Source organism: Notolepis coatsorum (genome assembly GCF_963971535.1).
Source record: "Notolepis coatsorum genome assembly, chromosome: 18".
Classification (NCBI taxonomy): domain Eukaryota; kingdom Metazoa; phylum Chordata; class Actinopteri; order Aulopiformes; family Paralepididae; genus Notolepis; species Notolepis coatsorum.
Window position 1 is genome coordinate 80,985,753 of NC_140182.1, and position 16,899 is coordinate 81,002,651.

General features: G+C 47.8%; 1 protein-coding gene across 2 annotated transcripts in view; it reads left to right on the forward strand.

The window, feature by feature from the left end:
* The window catches only part of itpr2 (inositol 1,4,5-trisphosphate receptor, type 2), a 286,031-nt gene that overhangs the window by 28,453 nt on the left and 240,679 nt on the right, over positions 1 to 16,899 (forward strand). The window lies entirely within an intron of this gene.

Consider the following 16,899-nt stretch of genomic DNA (forward strand, 5'->3'; position numbering starts at 1 on the left):
GCTTATTTTAAGTATATGTGTACACATAGGTATATATTTCTATACAATGGCATGCAAATGTCTTGATTCTGATTGGCTGAAACAGTGAAGTTGCCGGTTGTTATTTAGTATAACACACTCCACGTGATTCCAGAATCCGCCCACAACCGAATTACTTTTCTTTCGAATGAATCCGCCGTTCGTCTTTTCCGAATGAAACCAAGATGGTGGACAATAATCTTTATGAATGGATGTATTGACTGCGTCATAACGACTCATTAAAAAAAGATACACTCACCTGGAATATGTAAGTTGTTTACACAATGTTGGATTATTTAATTGGTTTGTCATGACCCATTGTAAAACTAAATATAAATCGCGGTGGGGTTCTGAGGCTGAGTGCTCGCTGTGTCGGTGTCCGTCGTGCAAAAGCTGGCTGGCAGTCTCATTGAATAATATAAGTGTGGAAACGTATACAACAGGAGAAGCCGGAGAAGGAAAAAAGACATGCCGACATTGACGAAAACGAACATTGTACATTTTGATCTATGTACATGTATGATGTTACCCTGAATATGTAAAGCCGCAGGCACCGACACGATTTACACCAATCATTGTTTAAGAAGCACAGTGAAGTTACCGGTTGTTATTTGATTGATTGAATATTAACAGATTGCAGAATGGGTATAATACAGTACAGCTCAATACACACAATTGTTAAGGGGATGCAGACCAGAGAAAGACTTTGTCTTGTTTACATCAGGGTCCCCCATTTTCAACGCATCATAACATTATGACATACATGACATACATGACATACAGATAGACAGTACTGCTACATTATACATGAATGACATACCAGATTTACAAATACAGTACTGTTTGTGATACAAGAAGAGTCTAAAAAAGAGAGTATACATTTGACGAAGAAACTACATTGGAGGAGGTTGGTAGGTAGGATTTTTTATATATGAAGTTTGTTGTTCGATGGCATGCTTTGTAGCAACCTCCCTCTGCAAAAGGACACTGTCGCATGAAGCGATTTCACTGGATGTCCCTGACACAATGGAAGTATGGATATATTCGTAACGAATAATTAAAAAAAATATAGTTAACTGGAATATGTTAGTTGTTTACACAATGTTGGATTATGTAATTAGTTTGTCATGACCCATTGTCAAAACAATAATACATTGCAGGCTTTATATGAAGTTTGTTGTTAGATGGCATGCTTTGAAGCACCGCACCTCCCTCTGCTTCTAGACACGGAGGCAACCTTTTTTTTGGACCTTTTCTGCGGATGGTTTTGTGAATAAATCTCCATTATGCTTCAATTACTGTTTATTCTATAGCAATAAGGTTGGGTGAATTCGGCCATTGTATAAAATACATTACATCACTTGTAGTCGTGTGTTATAGGAATTAGACCTAGGCATGATCTAACGACCCTCCACTGCGCGTCGGGCCTAACAACCACCCCTAGGCATGATCTAATTCCTATAACACACTCCTGCGCGTGATGTAATGCTTAAATGCATAAAGATGTTCACATCCAGGTTTTTCTATTAGGTTAAGCAACTGTCTGACTGCTAGCATGTCAAGTTTGAAAGCTCAACTTGTATTATTAATCTACATGAGTTTATATGTCTCAACTCCCATACGGCCAGGCTATATATTTTTTTTTCTCCTTTTGGGGTGTATAACGATATCTATCAATTTAACAATTTTTGCAGTAAAATATTTGTATACAAGAATCCATTTCATATATGGGAGACCTTAGAGATGAGGAAAAACAATGTTGTGTTTTGTTCTACCTCCGGTAGAGGTATCTAAAGATTTGGGGGCATTAACGAGTATACTCGTTATTTGATCATTATTTCTTTTATTCGATATTTCCATTCATTATCCATCCAGGGAGCCTGGTGTTATCATAGGGAATGAGTCTGAGATCGCAAAAGTCCAATACCGCCGCCTGGTAGGATGCGGCCGGTATTGCACATCCTTTGAAACTCTGTATTGGGCTGTGCATCGATTATATTGGTCCGGGCGGACTTTTCTAGTAACCTGAACCTAGGACCCGATCGCATTGAATTGTTTTCGGGACCCCCGATTCATTATGCTGTGGTGAGTTATGTCGTGGGCCAAATGGACATACGATCTACCAGATGGCAATCAAATAATTGGAATATTCTTTTTGGAATCCCACCGGCCACAGGTAAGAGCATTTAGCGCAAATTTCAGCTTGATTGTGCCTTGTTCTCATAGCCATCGCCCTGATCAGCGTATGTTGTTGTACTAACGAATGCCGTTATTGACAATCAATTATTCAGAAACGACACCTTTCATGCATTCATGATGGAACATAATACCGATCATATGCATTTGAATTTTTTATTGTAGCGTGTGTAGGGATGAAATGCCAATGGATTTAGTATAATACTAGGGCTGACCTTCGAATGGTGGTTTGTTTTGTTACACAACCATGTTGTGTGTCTGCACCAGGGGCGGGATGGTTTGGTGAACGTTCCACTGAAGTGGACGGGTTCCAAGCTATCCTGGAGCGTGCTGCTAAACACTAATGCTAACGCTAAATGCTAATGCTAATGCTAAATGCTAACACTACTGCTGAAATGCTGGGCACTGTTCTAATGTTCCCCGCCGTGGGATGTTGCCGCTTTTCCCTCCTCTTAAACCGGTTCATTGATGAAGGTCAGTCGGTAGCTAATGTGGGGGGTTTTGCTGAGTCCTATTTTCCCTTTTACGGGTAAATGGGTTGACAACAGGGTGCAGGGCGGGTGTGCCGTGGCTAGGTAGCCTAGCCAGGTAGCATCGATCCTGTGCCTCGGCGGGGCTGGACGGTGTCCCACCCGGAAGCCGATGCTTGAGAGCGAGTCCCGGCGGGTGGCAGTAGAGCTATACTGCTGCAGGATGGAATTTAGCGGCGGCCAGTGTTGTGGCTCAGCTGACTGTTTTCTGTCCACATTAGCGTGGAACGCTATGCTATAGTGGGGCTACTGTTTTTGTTCTGTCTCTCTGCTACGGGAATGTCTGTCTATGCTACAATCTTCCCTCCTCTCAACCATTCATGCTGACGGTCAATCGGTGTCTACTGGGGGAGTAGTGCGGGGGGGGGGCTTTGTTTACCTTCATGGGTGTTGTGAATATTATGAACGAATGCGGGACTGGTTCTCTCTGGTCCGCCTCCCCTTAACGTTGTGTACATGGGCTTGCCCATTCTACAGTATGTTCGTGGTGTTAGTTCATTTATTCATTAACCCCTTCATGGTGCACACCAGAGTGGAGGTTGCTGTTTACAACCACCACTGGTGCTCCGTGTTAGCATCAGTCCTTTGCTTTTGACATGTTGAAACAGTGCCCCGCCTGGCCGACGCCATGAGGTGGGTCGGCCCGGCGAGTGGCTGGTGGGCTGCTAAAGCCTGTACCGCCACGGTATGGAATTGGCAGCGATTTAGAACTGTGTTCGAATTGCTGGTTTTTTTCTATCAAAAAATTGTGTCTGGTGGCGGGGGCCTTGAGGGCCAGCCGACGTCGACACATCGCGCGAGGTTGTTGACGTTATTAGCTTTGACCCAGCCGCAAGCTATAACCGCTCAGGGCTCCCCTCTCCGCAGAGGATTTTGGTCTTCCGCTGGAGCGCAGGCGGTATTTGTCCTAGGCCCCACAACGCCTCACACCGCGCAGCCAGAAGAAAAGAGAGCACGGCCTCGTCAGCGGCGATGACTAGGCCCTCGACAGGCGGCCATGTTTTCCCCGCCAGAGGTATCCTGGGCGTTGAATCGACAGGTGTCCACAAGGCCGACAGCCTTGGCGGCCGAGGGATCGGCCATGTTAGATGGGCTCGGCTTGGAATATACAAGCCGTCGCCGTCCTGCCGCGAGCAGCCCGCTCTCTGATCACTCCCTCCCCCAACACCAGCGGAAAAAGGGGGCTCTGATTGTTTCCTTTGGCTGCGGGCCGCGTGCCTTCGTTGAAGCGCGGGCGGCCCCACTTTTCGCTTCTCATGGGGACAGGGGCTGACACCCAGTTGATGGCTGAGCCTGGGTCTGTCCGTGAGAATGTTGTGCTGTCAAGCGGCTCCCACACCATAAGCTGTGTTGGTTGAGCCTGATGTTACGTCTGTCAACTATAGGTGTTGTCAGCAGGGGGGCTCGAAACCTATTGAGGCACACAGTGCGGGCTTCCCCGGCCTCGCCTTCGCCAGGCCAGGTATCATGTTGGTGCCTCCCACTCCCGCGAGATCGGCAGTGGTCTGAAAAGAAGAGGTGATTTAGGTGGTAGTAATATCACTGCAGGGCTACGGTGTGTAGGAACCCATGGGGTCCTCACGCCTTGCATGTCCGGCTGCAGAACAACTCCTCAGCATGTTCTGGAGGGGTGTTCAGTGGGGGGGCTTTTGTCACCTAGATTGATGTCAGCTTCCCCCGTATCAAACCGGCCCTTTCTGTCGGGGTCCCCCTTTGGGTGCGATTGCCTCGTGGGTAGTGTCAGGTTCCGACCCGACTCCACGGAACGCTCTGCTCGCACGGGTCCAGGGTTGGCTACGCACAGCGGGTGGGACCGGGCCGCCTATCTACAGTTCCTTGCGGACCTGCGCCACATGGCGGCGGGTGCGTTGGGAGTGTCATCACATATGGCTACGGCAGTACCATATGTCAAGGTGGATGGAGAGAACGCTGAGGCGGGGACTTGTATTTACACAACCCCACCCATTTTCAGGTTTGGTACAGACCCTATTGTCAGGGTCACCAGCAGTGACGGCTCTGGTCGACGAGATCTGATCTCTGTGGACGAAGCAAGCCATCGTCGTGGCGTTTTCCTCCCGGTGTTCTCTGGTGCCTAAGAAATCAGGAGGGGGGGGGGGGGGGGGGGTGTCAGACCCATGTTGGACCATGGGAAGGTTCGGTATTTTTTGGATCGTCTCCTACCTGTTGAACACTGTCAGGTGGGGGTCTGGTTCTCCTCTATAGACCTGTAGGATGCGTGTTCGCATTCCCGATCTTCCGTCCTAGGGCTTACCTGCGCTTCCTTACAGGGTTAGCGTATGGGTACCAGGGGCTGCCGTTCGGCTTTTCTCTGGCTCCCCGCATCTTCACCAAGTGCATGGAGGCCGCACTGGGGCCTCTGCGTCGTCAGGGGTTACGAAGTGTATTCTGCCCTGCCGACGTTCTGGTCCTTGGCGGTCAAGGTGGATCATCAGGTCTCATGCCAGGCAGGGTTCCTACCAGCCTGGGGTGGCTGTAGACTGGAAGTAGAGTACTCCTCTTCCCAGTCAACGGGTGGAGTGCTATGGGCATCCCTCTCGGAGCGCGTTGCGACACGCTTGATACGATAGTGTCGTATATCGACAGACAGGGAGGAGTACGCTCCCCCCGTCTGCACCGGGCGGCTGGCTATGGGCGTCCTCAATCTGCGCGGCCTGAGGGCTCCCCACATCCCCGGCAGGGTGAATGTGGGTACAGGTGTAGTAATGTCGCGGGCGGTCCTCATCCTGACGGGTGGGGATTAGGTCCGGACATAGCCAGGCAGGTCTGGGACCGATGCCGTGCCGCCTGGGATTCTTTCCCCATACATCTGTTAGGTCAGTTGTTGGGGCGGGTACGTTGAGGAGCGCAGGTCCTTGATCCTGATTGCGCCGGACCGGGGCGCAGCTGTGTGGTTCCCGGTCCTGATCCAGCTACTGGTAGCTCCGCCATGGCCTATTCCTTGGTCGGCGAAGGCCCTCACTCAAGCACACGGGTCGCTGTTCAGCACCCGGTGTTGTGCCAACGTCTGATGGTTTGGCTGGTGAGAGGGTAAGTCTGGAGAGGATGGACCCTTCTGTGGTTGATACCATCCGGAATGCGCATGCTCCCTCCACTGTCGCGCTTTACGCGGGCAGATGGCGTATGTTCCAAGAGTGGTGTAAGGCGGGGGGCAGGGGCCGGTGTCCTGCCCCCTGGATACTGTCCTTGTTTACCTCCAGTCTCTCCTTGATAGACTGTCGGCTTCGACTGTGAGGGTATATGCAGCAGCTATATCCTCTTATCATGAGGGATTTGAGGGTTTGTTCAGCCACCCTCTTGTGAAGCGTTTCCTGCTTGGCACCCGACGCGTTAAGCCGGTAAAACGCTCTTGGCTCCGAGTTGGGATCTTCAATTGGTCCTCGGTCGGTTGTCCTTGGCCCCGTTTGAGCCTCATGAGCAAGCGCCGTTGGAACAGCTGTCGTTCAAGACCGCGTTCTTGCTGGCCGCCACCTCCGCTAAACGCGTGGGTGAGCTTTGTGCTCTCTCGGTACGACCAGAGTGCCTGTCTTTCGTTCCGATTGCGGTGCCACTCTGCGGCCTAATCCTGCCTTCGTGCCTACAAATATCCGGAGTTCCTTCCGCTCCAGGGATATTGTGGTTCAGGCGTTTCATCCACCTCCTCACGCTAGTGAGTTGGAGGCGGGCCTTCACCTGTCATGTCCGGTCCGGGCTTTAGGGATTTACCTAGGCCGTACTCAGGGCCTCAGGGCTACCGATCAGTTTTGTCTGTTACGGTGGTTCTCGTGCTGGTAAGGCGGTTCTCGTGCTGGTAAGGCACTATCGAAACAGCGCCTGTCCCATTGGTTGTGTGAGGGCATTGCCCTCTGCTACACGTTGGCCGGGCTGGCTCCCCCTGGGGGCATCAGGGCGCACTCCACTCGTGGGGTGGCAGCCTCTGCCGCTCTGCTGGGTGGGGCCTCGGTGGAGGACATCTGTGCTGCAGCTTCATGGTCCTCCCCGGGTCCCTTCGTAAGGTTTTACCTCATGGACATGACCGGGGGTTCTGTCTCCCAGGCGGTTCTGAGGTCTGTGGCCTCTCCTGCTTCCCGTCCTTTGGTGGGGTAGCAGGGGTGTGTGGGTATGGGCCACAGTGTGTTGCGTCACACGTGGTTCCGCCTGTGCTGTGTGTTCAAGGGGTTTTAGTTCCCTCTTGATCGCACTCGGGTGGAGTTGACTGCGCCCCCTCTTCATTAGGAAGGATGGGGTGACGGGACTCCCCTTCCCCCTTGATGTGGGCTTACGGGTCCTCAGGGGGTGCATCTGTTGGGCCTCGCGTCCGCTCGACCCCATATCTCGGTATGGCTTAAGAGCGGGACGCGATGCCAATACGAAATATAACGACAGGTTATGTATATAACCTAGTTATATGAGTACTGGCTAAGCGTCCCGCTCTTAGCGTGCCCTGAGTTCCCTTGGGGAAACTTTTCTTTGGAAACAATTTTTTCCGAGGAAGAGTGAGTGGTGGCCATGCCCAGTCCTATGTAGCACGCCACTAGGGGCTAGTGTTGTCACGATACTGGAATTTCGACTTCGATACGATACCTTGAAAAGTATCGATACTTCTATACCATTTCGATACCAAAAAAAAAAGAGAAAAAAAAATATATATATATATATTTTTTTTAACTAATTTAGCTTTTGTTGCTGGTTGATTCTCCTCAGCTTCTCTCTGGTACTATAAAAGAAGATAAATATAACACTTAAAACCCATTGTTTATCTTTAGATCACACATTTAAAAAAAAAAATTCATCTCACTTCAATCATTTTAATTGCAGATGCAGAACATGGTATTTTCTCAAGCAGACAGATTTAAACACTGTAATCTGTGTTGCATGTACCTGACGAACTGAACTGTTTGTGTAACTGAGGGGTACAATTCCCTGACTGTATTGATAAGTATGGTATCATTAAACCACTACCGCTTTATGTACTTTAATTACTGGCCATACAGTACATGATATCTAAATATAATGAACACTTCCCACAATGAACCGGTTCTACACAAAGTTGTCTTTAAGTATTTATTGCAGCAAAAGGTACATAATACTTCTCGATTATACTTTGAATGCACTTGTAAGGCAAAGGAATGTGCGTAGGCAAATCAACAATGAATGTCCATTCTCTGGTTACGCAGGAGGTAATTATACAACCTGAATCTTAGGGAATTATATCTATGGTACACTAGTAATATAGCGGGAGATACTGGAAGGGTCCCCCTGGTTGTAAGCCAGCAGGGGTAGAAGATCTGTCGGTAGTAGAGAGTCTGGTCAACGATGACTAAGGAGACTCCAGGTACAGGAGACGGTGCAATAGCCTCTTGATCCACAGACGAATACAGCTGTTCTCCGTAGACTGTAGCTCCACAGTGAAGAAAGCTAGCCGGCCTCAGGCTCTCTGAGGCGCCGACTCGACTTGGCTCCTAGCGGGGTAAATCCAACACGTGCAGGCGTCGGCGATTCTCCGCTCCATAAATCACAGGACCAAAGCAAATATATTCCAGCCGCAAAGGGCTATGTAGTCGTCGGGTAGATTAATCCAGTGTACATGTCCACACGGTTCTCGTCTAGGTCTCCTCGGGTGAAAGCGCCATGAAAGCAGCCCAGCCTGGATAAGAACTCTAACTAATACGAGGAAGCGTTGGGGATGCTGGTCACTGTAGAACTTTAGCCGCACGATACACTATACACCAATAGACTATTACTGACTTAATAGAAATATGTCTCACTCGACGGTATAGCGCCAAACTCTGACAATTCAGCTATTAATTCGCACGCGGTCTCAATGCTCCATTCTGGGGCCAAACAGGCCATACTTCACCGCACGGAGTATCGTGGGTGAGGCTTCAACTTATTGGGTAACTCTTGACTTCTGACTAAGTAAGACTAAGACTAAGTGCTTCTGTATTCACCTGCGCCGTATTTATACGCACGGTGAACAAACTAGTGCCAATCTCATTTCTGTCGCGTAGCCCTGGGCAAGGCCGGGCATGTCCAGACATGTCTTGACGGTGACTTTGAACCTGACTCAGGAGGCTGGTCCCTGGCGCCGGTGGACCGCTGTCCAATAGGAGAATGAAATATTATGGTCTGGGCTAAAGGGATATTCCATGTATATGTACAAGGAATATACAAGGGATATCAAACGATATACAAATACTATGCAATATATATCAATCAATAAATATATATATTCGGTTTAATCTGATCCTTTGTAACAGTTTGTATTACAGTTAGTAACAGTTTCGATTTTTATTTAAAGATAACGAGAGAGAGAGAGAGAGAGAGAGAGAGAGGGGCTATGCTCGGAGCATTAAGCATTTTAGTAACGTTACATTTTCAACAAGATTGCTGCTATTTAAACACTTCATGGAAACGGGGTAACGTTAACCTTATGTCGACTGTAGTATTGTATGACCTCGACATAACGTTTAAACGTTAACGTTACTCCGTTTCCATGCAGTAATTATAAAAGTGGCCAGCTAAGCTAACGGAGCTAAAGGCTAGCAGTAGCTAACGTTAGCTGAAAGCTGTAAGGTTACTAACTAACAACGAATCAGCTGTTACATTTACATTTACATTTAGTCATTTAGCTGACGCTTTTATCCAAAGCGACTTACAAGTTCTGTGCGACAAGACAGCAAGAAGGGTATAACTCTATCAGCTGAGTAACAATGTTCATCAAAGTGTTGCGTGTTACAGTGTAGGTTAGTTTATTAGGACAAGTGCATGACAGTAAGGTTAGTCGGGGTTAGATTTTTTATTTTTTTTTATCATTTCAGATAATGGTTGAAGAAGTGAGTCTTTAGTCGACGGCGAAAGATTGGACGGGATTCGGCTGTCCTAACTGGGATGGGTAGTTCATTCCACCATTGTGGGGCAAGGACTGAGAATAGGCGGCTTCTCTTTGATGACCCTCCGGGAGCTTGGATAGGAGTAGATCTGAGGCGGCCAGAAGATGCAGAACATAGGGGTCTTGAGGGTGTGTAGTTAGAGACCATTGACCGGAGGTAGGCGGGAGCGGTTCCCTTTGCCGCACGGTATGCTAGGTCGAGGGCCTTGAAGCGGATACGTGCAGCAATGGGGAGCCAGTGCAGGTCCCTAAGAAGTGGGGTGACATGGGCCGACTTCGGTAGGTTTGAGATCAGGCGGGCCGCTGCGTTTTGAATGAGTTGAAGAGGCTTGGTGGCAGTGGCCGGGAGGCCAGCTAGAAGTGCGTTGCAGTAGTCGAGGCGGGAGATGACTGTTGATTGGACGAGGAGTTGGGTGGCTTCTTTTGTCAGGAATGGGCGTATCCTTCTGACGTTGCTCAGGAAGAATCTGCAGGTTCTGGTTGTCGCTGCGATGTGAGCAGAGAAGTTCAACTGGTCGTCGAGGACAACACCAAGGTTCTTGGCGGTCGGGGACACGGTCACAGCTGCATTCTCGACTGTGATGGAGAGGTCGGTCAGGGGGGAGGATTTGGCCGGCAGGTGGAGCAATTCTGTTTCGCTTAGGTTCAGTTTGAGGTGGTTTGTCGTCATCCAGGCGGAGATGTCGGACAGACAGGCCGAGATCCGCTCAGAGACGTGGATATCTGAGGGAGGGAAGGAGAGGAAGAGTTGAGTATCATCGGCATAACAATGATATGAGAAGCCATGAGACGTGATAATGTTACCCAGTTATTTAGTGTAGAGGGAGAAGAGAAGGGGTCCTAGGACCGAGCCCTGGGGGACACCCGTCCGGAGGGGGCGGGTGGCCGACAGAGTCCCTCTCCATGACACTTGGTAGGAGCGGTCATTGAGGTATGATGTCAGCCATGTCAGCGCAGATCCAGCCACTCCCATTCCTGCGAGGGCCGCGAGGAGGATCTGATGGTTGACTGTCGAAGGCTGCAGATAGATCTAGGAGAATCAGGACAGTGGAGAGGCCTTTCGCTTTTGCTAAGTGAAGTGCCTCTGTGACCGCAATGAGGGCCGTTTCTGTGGAGTGGCCAGTCCGGAAGCCAGACTGATTGGGGTCTAGGAGGTCATTCTGTAAGAGATAAGCAGTAAGTTGGTTGGATACAGCACGTTCAAGTGTTTTAAAAAGGAAGGAGAGAAGAGAGACAGGACGATAGTTGGCTATGACGGTGGGGTTCAGGGTTGGTTTTTTTATGAGGGGCGTGACTCTGGCTTGTTTTAGGGAGGTGGGGACCACCCCCGAGTTGAGTGAGGAGTTGATGGTTGCAGTTAGGAATGGGAGGATGTCCGGTGCTATGGTCTGGAGGAGTGGGGAGGGTAGCTGGTCCAGCTGGCATGTAGTCGGACGGTTCGACGTTACCAGTGTCAGGGTCTCGGCTTCTGTAATGGGAGAGAAAGATGACAGAGTGAAGGATGAGGTTCTCGATTCAGCGTTTGGAATGGGTGGGGGTTGGGAGAAGGAGCTGCGGATGTTCTCCACTTTTTCCTCAAAGAAGATCGCAAAATCTTCGGCAGAAAAAGATGAGGGAGGAGGAGGTGGGGGGGGAGTGAGGAGGGAGGACATGGTAGCATGCAGTTTGCGAATTCTTGGCAGAGGCCTCGATCCTATGGTGAAAGAAAGAAGCTTTGGCATTAGTAATGGTTTTGGAGAATGTTAACAAGAGGTTGTGATATGTGTCGATGTCAGCAGTGAGGCGTGACTTTCTATACTTCCTCTCAGCCGCTCTCAGGACCTGTCTTTGTTCTCTCACTGCATCCGTCAGCCATGGACTGGGTGGGGAACGGCGGGCAGGTTTCTCAACGAGGGGACAGAGCTTGTCGAAGGAGGTTGCAAGGGCTGAGAGGAGGGTGGAGGTTGCCATCTCTGTGGGGAGAGCAGAGAAGGTGTCACTCAAAGGTAGAGCGGATATTATGTCAGAGGAGAGGGTGGAGGGGGATAGGGAGGGCAGGTTGCGTCTGAGTGAGACGGTTTGAGTTGGGGTGAAGACTTTTTGGTTAAGCATGAGAGTTAGTGAGAAGGATATGAAGGAATGGTCAGATACATGTAGGGGAGTTACCGTGGTGTTAATGATGCTGGAGTTACGGGAAAATATGAGATCCAAGGAGTTGCCTGCTTTGTGGGTGGGAGGCATGGCAGTGGGAGTCAGGTCAAATTGTTGTAGGAGGGAGACCACTGGGACCGACTGAGATGAGTCAGGCAGGTTGAAGTCGCCCAATAGAAGGAGCGGGGTACCATCTTCCGGTAAGGAGCTTAGAAGCATGTCCAGCTCATCTGTTGATATTATGCGCCATCAGTAGACAACGTATCATGTATTAAACTAGAGTTAATGGTTTAATGCTTCAGTCACAGTGATGTTGAAAGAGCAGCTGTCACGAACCTCTTTCATTTCTTTATGGAGAGATCCGCGTTGGCCACTGCTCTGTAACACTGCTTGCAAATAGCATTGGTGCATTTTGTCCTTCGTTGTTTACTTCAAACCCGAAGTACCTCCAAACAGCACTTCTGCTGTTTTCTTTATCCACAAGCACAAGTTGCGGAGGCTCTGCATTTGCCATCTTCAGCAAAAAAAATTGTTTACAAACTGAAGACGGCTCTGTGACTCTGTGAGGGGGAGGGCTGGAGGAGCCGGAGGGGCAAGCGTGCTCTGAACAGCGTGTCAACAACTTGCGGTAGAACACTCGCCAGCTGGTACCAATACTGCAGAAAGTATCGGTATTTCGGGAAATGAGTATCGAAACCATTTTAAATATTCAGTATCTATATGTATCGATACTTCAATATTTTTGACAACACTACTAGGGGCGGGGCCTGGCAGGTGAGGGGTGTATTTTGGTTTTATTCGTTGGAGTGCGGTGGGTGCATGGGATGAGGTGTATCTCGGTATGGCTTAAGAGCGGGACGCTTAGCCAGTACTTATATAACTAGGTTATATACATAACCTGTCGTTAACAAAGGGAGGCAGAGTTGATTTAGCAAAAGAAAATAATCGAATTTTATTTTCATATTCGAATCCCATGCCCATCGAACGAAGCTTCGAAGTATTTAAGACAGCCCTATATTATACACGTTGCGGGCTATTACTAGCCTCCCAGGAATTACCTTAAACCGCTCTAAAACCATACTTATATTTACCACGGTATAAAACGGGAATGTATGGATGGAAAAATTATTTCTTTTTCACATATTGAACGATAGATACTCTTGTCAAATGGGCCATAGTATTGCATCCATAGCTATAATATAGAATATAGTTATAGCCCTGCAAACAAGGTGACGGACTCCATTGGTTTAATGCGTGGCACATACCAACTATTTGCCTGTTTTACTCTCCACCCATCTATCATACGTACATACGTACATAGCAACACTATATTATCACATCCAGTTGGGGGATCAACTTTGAACAGCCCATCTGAGGTTTCTGTCTTCCACATCGCCTGTGGGGGGGTCCCCCTCTGAACTGCCCATCTGAGCTTTCTGCCCTCCACATCGCCTGTGGTGCTTTTTTCCTATTGCTAGGTTTTTAGTGAGTTGTTCCTCATCTTCATTGGGGAAAGTCGCATATTTGGATTTCATGGTGTTTTTTTTGTTCTTGATTTATTGTGATGTTTCTTCTTGACTTGTTCAAGAACACTTGTACAGCCCATGGGGGCATTACCTTGTGATTTCGGGCTTTACAAATACATTTGATTTTATTAGATTTTTGCATTTTTCATTTTGTTTGTATTTTGCACTTTAGTTTTGTATATTGTATATTTGGCAGCGCATAGCCATATCCCGGAAACAGCGTGGCAGCCAATGTGTTAAGGACCAGCCAGTCACTAGAACAGTTCCATAGGTTCCAAAATTCCATTCCAATAATGATGTAGTATAAGGGGAAGCTTACCAATAAGCAGTGGTGCAGTCGTAATATGGGAACTGGTTACACGCCGCGCTCCCGCGCACGCGCATACATGTTCCCTCAGTTGCGCACAGAACAGATGATTATTATGCATAACAATGGAGATCAAGCAGCCCCCCACCTTCTCGTAGGTTCCTATTATTATGCAAAGTCTAGGTGACAAGTGCCGGCCGCCGGCGGGGTAGCTTTCTACAACGGCCGGGTACTTATCATTGCGCGCATTTCTGCCCTGAGTGACTACTAATAACACGCCGTGTAACCGCGTGTGTCCACGACTGCACCCCTGCCAATAAGGGCCTTAAAAACGTACAAATACCAGTGTTTGTTGCGCCTCCCCGTCGGAGACCAATATACTTACAGAGCCTTCACTCTGGATAAGAGCATTTGCTAACAGCCAGGGTGAAAACAGTGGCTGACTGTTATGCACCAATACAGACATGTTAGTTCATCTTAAAACATGACTATTGCAGTGAAACAAAGGCTTAAGTTACCACTGACTTATTGTTAATTCTTAATTATAATGTCACCCTTTTTAATTAGCTTACCTGTATGTTTCTGTCTAATGGAAGGGTGTAGATTTGGTTTCAACATTGACAGTCTGACGGTTGTTGTACACTTCACTTCCTGCATTCTGGTGTACTTTTTGCACCAATTTGTGCCTTTTCTGCATCAATTTATGGTGGAAATGTCTTGGAGGAAAAGACAACATTCAGGTACGGCTCTGAAATGGTTGGTTAATATCTAGTTGGAGGTAAGAAGGATATAAATGATTTGACCCCCTTATCTTTTATACCTCTTTTGGGGAGGGGGTTGTCTTTCCTATTACCTATATTTTTTTGAGGGAGACAAATTTACCTCTTCTCAATATTGAGGGGGACATGTCCCCTGCAACCCCCCCATAAACCTACACCTATGGTCTAATGTGTATACTTGTGTGTAAAGCACTAAGCCTGTATCTGTAAAACAAATGCTGTAGTGGCTGGTGCTTTGTGTGCAGCATGTTGACCCGCTCAGTAGCGTAGTCAAAAAAGGAGGCGTCATTAGCTACTTTAGATGACGCTGGCATCAGTGTGGCCTCTAATCAACCACACGCAGGAACAACTTGCTTTCCTGTGCTGCTCGGAGCAGTTGTTGTTGGACGTTTTGAAAGACATGTTGCTTTACCTAATGTTCTTGTTCTAAGCTATGTATCAGCTTGCCGTGACGTGAGGTAGGCGACAGCTGCCTACTTAACAACAGGCTGCCTACTTGTAAATGTAGTTCTTTTTTTTACGACATTAAAAACCTTATAACTACCTTAAAAAAGCTTAAACAATAATGTTAGTGGTAGAAGGGAACTCATTTTGTGCAAAAATGGAAAGCTTGCCAATGTTCATGCGGCAGAATTGTTACAATAGCCGATAATCCATTTCCCCAATGATAAATCCCTGTCGGGTGGAACAACCAGTGATGTCAGACTACACCTCCCTATTGGCAGAGTCAGCGGGAGAGAAGCCGGTGGGGTGGTATTCTGGTCGTTGTAAACAGCGACTCCTACAGGTCGGTCAGGGCGCCTGCACAGCGAGGGAGGGAGATGGTGAGGGTAGTGTGACCTCCCACACGTTACACCTCACCAATGAGAGTCCGCGCTGGCAGGTGAAAAGATGCTGCTGGCTGTCTCCTATGTCTCGGAGGAAGCATCTGATAGACTTCAGGGCTCCCTAGACCGACCAGTGGGGGGCACATGCGAGCAACGACCAGGAAGGGGAGGGGGGAATTGGCATAACGACTAAATTGGGATGGGAGAAAAACAGGAGAAAAAGTGGATAAAAAAAATTAAATAAAAAATATTCCGCCTTCTCTCCTGAGCTCGACCAATAAAATCTGCTACAAAAAGAAAAGTTCCCTTCCTGAAGCACAACTCAATGTTGTTCATATTCACCCAGCTCAAGAAAAATCGACATCAATTGCAGACATGACTCGAAGGTATCGGCTCACTTTATCCACATCTCTGTGGACGTACTCCACCAGGCTGAGCAGTCCACCCCCTGCTGCTGTGCTGGCAAGTGGAGATCAAAGCCAGGGTTTTATCATATCAGGAAACCGCAGAGCACCCTTCCATTTCTTTGGCTCTTCAAGGAGAACCCATGCTTCCCCGTGCCTTTGTTTTGTGGCCATCTGTCCTGTTCAGCTGGCTGCTTCCTTGGCCTTATTGTCGTTGTCGGGTCAAATAACATTAGCTAATGTGTATTTTGATCATGCGGTTTAATCAAATGATTTCATTGGGTGTAATGCTAACCGCACCTGCCATGGCTCCGCTCGTATTTGCATTTACATGGGAAGACCACAGTCAAACTACAGTATGTTCCACGCAAAGCTGTATTTTAGAGCAGGTATTCATTTAATGATAGTAATTGTTATCCTGAATATTAGACGTGTCTAATTTACTACCTCCAAAACCTGCACAGTCATGTGTATATTCAGAGTTGATTATTGTTTACACTGTTTATTTCTCTTTTATATTTAGATTTAACTTTATTGCCTATATTTATGTCTCATATATTGCCCTGCCCATACCTGTACCTCTCCTCCCCCATGCTGCTATGCCGCCTGAATTTCCCCAAGGGGATCAATAAAGGAATATATCTTATCTTATCTTATCTTACTATATATTCACACTCACCCAGTAAGCTAGGATGACATCTTTGGTATCAATGGATTTCTTCCAATCTCAAAATTTACATGATATCACTGGCATAGCTTAAAAACTGAGCCCGGTATGGGAAATTAGCTTATCGTCTTCTCCAAAGAGAGATGTCACAAACAGGTGATTTATGACAAATAGGGAGTCCACACGTGATAACAATTTAACAAAATAATTGATTTAATCCTATCTAAACAAAGAATAATAGAATAACAAAAAATATGTGTATCAGAATTATCAAAGGATCCAACGTTGGTGATGGTGTTGGTACAACCTGTCCTGGGAGATGGGAAAAGCAGACAGAGGGGATTAGACGGGGGAAACATAAATACTGTGTGCAGGCAGCTCCCTGCACTGCACAGGTGATTCAAATTGGGCTAACGACCTACCCACTCCACCATGCTCTTTGAGTCAACAGACTCTCCATTTGCAGGTAAAGTGAGGGACGTCACAGAGACAAGAAGATGGATACCAGTTTCCTCTCTGTGCGTTCAGTAGAAAGCAATCTGGCTGCACGTTAGCCTAGTTTAGCACAATAAATGGAAGCGGACAGTGACTGGTAGCCTAGGCATTGTCCAACTAACACCTCTCCC